Genomic DNA, 4,705 nt, shown 5'->3' on the forward strand with positions numbered 1-4,705 from the left:
CTCTCCCAAACCCTTCTGGTCCCCCCTAGTGAGTTTATAGACGGTCACCAGGTCCCCCCTCAGCCTTCTCTTGTAAAGCCTGAACAGGTTCAGGTCCTGCAGTCTCTCATTGTAGGGTCTGCCCTATTGTCCTTGGATCATGCGTGTGACCCTCCTCTGGATCCTCTCAATATTGTCCACATCCCTCCTGAAGTGGGGCGCCCAGAACTGGACACAGTACTCCAGCTATGGCCTGACCACTGTCACGTAGAGGGGGAGGATCACCTCCTTGACCTTATTTGAGATGCACCTGTGGATGCACGACAAGGTCCGGTTAGCCCTGCCAACCATAACCTCGCATTGTCGACCCATGTTCATCTTGGAGTCAATAATGACTCCGAGATCCCTCTCTGCCTCCGTGCTCTCAAGAAGGGAGTTCCCCATCTTATAAGTGTGCTGCTGGTTACTACTCCCAAGTGCAGCACCCTGCACTTGTCAGTATTGAAGCACATCCTGTTTTTGTTAACCCACCCCGTAACCTATCCAGGTCTTGCTGCAGTCTTTCCCTCCCTACTAGCATGTTCACCTCACCCCAAATGTTGGTATCATCAGCAAATTTAAACAGGTTGCTTTTCACCCCGTCATCCAAATCGCTGATAAAGAAATTGAACAGTGTGGGCCCAAGGACCAAGTCCTGGGGAACTCCGTTGCCCACTTCTCCCCAGGTCGAATATGACCTGTCCACCACCGCCCTCTGAGTATGACCCTTCAGCCAATCTGCAATCCATCTGACTGTGTAGGCATCAATGCCACAGTCACCCAATTTTTAAATGAGGATGGGGTGGGAGATGGTGTCAAAATTAAGTTTGCATGTACATCGATCCAGGTTTTTTCTGCCATTTTTAAATCAGTCTGTGTGTGGAACTTCTGTACAGTTACAGGTTTAGATTGGTTTCTGATCACTGAGATTAAGTCTGAATTTAAGGTCCACACCCAGGTGAACTAAGTTAAATCAAGTGGCAACTTTTAACCCAATATAACCTCCTCCTAACCTCCCTGAATGTCTGCACTTAGCCAAAGTGAATGTCCTACCTAGGACTATTCTAGACAGGCTATTCTAGATTATTGCTCTTATTTAGAACAAAATCATCCCAGACCTTAACAAATTTTCAGATGAAAATTTGTTAAAACTGGCATATTCCTGCAAATTGATTCATTCAGCTGGAATCTATATTTTCTTATTAAAAGCTGGGGGGGGGGGGTTTAAAGCATCTGACCACCTGTAATTAATTACAGCTTAGTGAAGTAACAGCCAGAGTTACTCTATTTACATGGTTATAATGCTAAAAGAAAACATTAAAGGTACCTATACACGTGCTCTGACGTGCTACGATTAGAAAGCATTCAAATTAATCAAGTCTGCTCCAGTAGTCAGCATGCTTCTCCTGACACAGAGGCCTGCCCCAGCACTGAAAGAGTTTGCTATACTTCTGGAGGCTTTTGTAAGCAACAGTTACTTTTGACAAAGTTGTTGTTTAAGAAAGCTTATGCCTCTCTGAATTAATCTATAAGGTGCCGCTCTGACCTGCCTTCTAAGGGCTGAAGACAACCTTAGCCTCTAAGATGGCCACACTTCGAAAGGATTCCTTTCCCAACCACATACTTTACATGATACTGAACCACACATGATACTTTAACTCCAACTTAATAGGCTGATATACATGTAAACAGATCTGGGTTTCTTGGGACTAACCAATGCAAATGGATCCCAAGGAGTGAAAATGAACACATCAGGGTTTCCTATAGCAATACCTTAGAATCCAGCCTAATTGCTTTTAATGCCTCTAAATTAACTAGTGGCAATTTAATCCCTCCTTACTACTTATCACTTTCCAGATATTTGTTCTTCTCAGTTCAATAAATAAAGAAATAACCTCTTTAAAACTCTATCATTTTTTTTCCCTAGGAGTTGGCTGAAAAAAAATCAGGTTATTATGGGAAAACACCCTTCTGTCATTTGCAGAAAGTAGCATGCTCAAGCTAATAAATGCATTTGGTTAAGGCATTTTGTGCAGAGAAAAGCCAAATTCCTGTATGAATTCCTGCTCTACGGTGGCTTTTATTAATTGAGTTTATCTGCAGCAGTAGTTGCATTAGGGTTTGTAAAAAAGACAGACAATCTGGCTAGGGACAGACATTACACATAAACCAGACTAAGTGATCAGAACATGATTTAAACTTGTAACAGAACAGATGTTCAGTGCACATAAACCAATTTGAAAATGGCCAGAATTGGGTTTGAGATAAACCTGGTTGAATGTAATATTAGACTTTGGGTCAAACCTGTTTATGCAATCTGTCCCAGACTCCTTGCTGGTTGAAAATAAACCAGACTCCCCCAGCATCCCAGCATGCTCTCTGGGCTGGGCAGGGCTCTCTGCTCCACAACAGAGCTGGCCCCTCCCCTCTGCTCCCTAGCTGCAGGTCTGGCAGAGACTGTAGGCATCTGCATGATTTCTGCCCCCACCCCCCAGCAGGTATTCTGTCATCCCCTCTACCTTACAAAGACACACAGAATTAGCTAGCAGATCATATGCAAGCTATGGTCCATGCTGTGGGAGACAGGACAAAGTCAGAACAGGTAGCTGGTAAAGTCCCTCTGTTGTTTTCTTAATGGGGTGATAAACACTGAGTTTGAGGTGATAACACCACGTTATTAATTCCCTACTGGGCTAGTCAGAAGGGGAGGGGGTAGGAGAGTGACCCCTCCCTAATCAGAGCAGCCTGCATTTTTTCAGTCCAGAGGGGTATCTGTATGGTTACAAACTGGTTTAGCCCAGCCAGGTTAGACTAACATGCCCAACGACTTGATACCAAGGCAGAACAGCAGCAGTGGAGGAAAGAGAGGGAGACCAACCCAGGGCTGCACAACAACATGCCCCCATTGCCGAAAAATGTGTGCATCCAGAATCAGGCTTCTCAGTCGCCTGAAGACCCATCAAGCCTGACTGACGTAATCATCAACTTCGAGGGACCACCAACAACGACATTGAGGCAATAATGGCATGTCAAGTAATGCTCATGGCTCTTCCATGTTTTCAGATTTTGCCCATCAATAAATAATGTTTTTGAGTTCCAATCCCAAATCACCACTGAGATCACTTATGGGTGCTGGTTTTAATAGGAACTCTGTTACTGAATTTCTCTTGATAGGTTTTCAACTCCACTGCCAATTCTGCTAACTTTCTCACTGGAGCGCCAAAGGGAATTGGTGCACAAACAGAAGGGTCACACTTCTGCCTCTGTCTTAGGAAAAAGACGTTAGCTCACATGGCAGAACACAGTGTTCTTAAAGACTCAGGCCCAAGGGGATGCTCTACTTCTGGCTCCCCAAGAGTTGGTGCATGCGACTGTTGTTTAGAGAAAATGAACTCATTACCACTGTGCATTTATACAGCATAGCTTGTAACAGTGGTATTTATGAATTCAAATCATTAGGTTTAAAACGCTGTTACAAGCCCCAGCGTGACCAGGCCCTTGGAGTTCACTCCTGCCCATGCTTTAGTCAGAGCTTTCTTTCTTCTCATTCATTAAAAGAGAAGAGGTATAGTAACCTAGAAGCTACAGCATGACAATGTATATCACCTGCTTGTCCTGCTGGTAGCAAGCATACAGGAGAGCCGTGAGCACAGCAAAGCCACGAGAGAAGCATTAGATCCTGGCAGACCAAGAACCCATGTTTCAAATGATGTGCTACAAATCAGTTCCAAAACAAGTGGCAGCCCAGACACAACACAGTCAGCTGAATATTAAACATGGCCAACAGCCCCATCTTGCTATAACTACAAGGTGAGGAGGAGGCATATACTAATGATGAGCTCAAATAAAAGCATGTCTCTCCTCAGCTATCCAGCCAAACATACATACTGACAAGTATTATGGTTGTGTGAATTTTATTTAAAATTCAGTGGCTATATGTGGAAGTTATAGTCAGCATGACCATCAGGCCTCTAGCGGTCTGCTACTGTGCTTCTCAGGGTATCAAATTTAAGGTAGTGCTGTTTTAAACAGAGTCCTGGCCTAAGGAGATTCTCGTTTTGGTACCAGCAGGGGTCCTGCGCATCATGGATTCCTCACCCCTGGCTTTTACTCAGGTGGACATTCTAAGCATCCCAATTAAAAAGCAAGCTGTCTGGTCATTTTGCAGATAAAGTACAGGGACCCAGTTCACCCTGGGCTTGACATTACACACCATGCTATATGTCATATAACTTCTTTATTTTAAGGTGAGCCTTTGAAAGAGGGGCATGAATTCCAGGCAAAGACTTACTTGGCTCTAGTCAACCCAAGATTGGGGAATCTCCATGTGGATTTAATGACATATTCAGTAGCTCATGGACTGCTGTTTTAATGCAGAATCTTTTCCAAGCCAGCAGTAATTACCCCTACAGAGCACAAGGAATCCCAATTACACACCCCTTAGCAATTTTGCAAGGATACAACCCCTACAGGCCTTTACAGTGTTTCTTTCAGGAGTTAACCCTATTAAATTATTCTTAAGCTGTTCTCAAAGAATGAACCTGTTAGAAATATTATTAAAAATGCATTATCAATAGCTGTTAGCTCCCATCAATAGTGTTGTCCTTTGAATAAGCACGGCTGCCAGCCCTCCTTGTCTCCTTAATGAGAGAGGGAAGGGGGGGGTTGGAAACTGAAGGAAAAACTC

The 4,705-nt window shown here is 44.0% G+C and overlaps 1 long non-coding RNA gene across 1 annotated transcript in view; it reads right to left on the bottom strand.

Moving 5' to 3' along the window:
• Positions 1–1,519: 1,519 nt before the first annotated feature.
• Positions 1,520–4,705, bottom strand: part of LOC109319709 — a 22,158-nt gene continuing 18,972 nt past the window's right edge. Inside the window, exon 4 of the long non-coding RNA XR_002103609.1 lies at positions 1,520–1,571. This is a non-coding gene — a long non-coding RNA (uncharacterized LOC109319709). The remainder of the gene's footprint in view (positions 1,572–4,705) is intronic.

The sequence above is a fragment of the Crocodylus porosus genome, unplaced genomic scaffold (genome assembly GCF_001723895.1).
Source record: "Crocodylus porosus isolate Cpor-Errol unplaced genomic scaffold, CroPor_comp1, whole genome shotgun sequence".
NCBI lineage: Eukaryota > Metazoa > Chordata > Crocodylia > Crocodylidae > Crocodylus > Crocodylus porosus.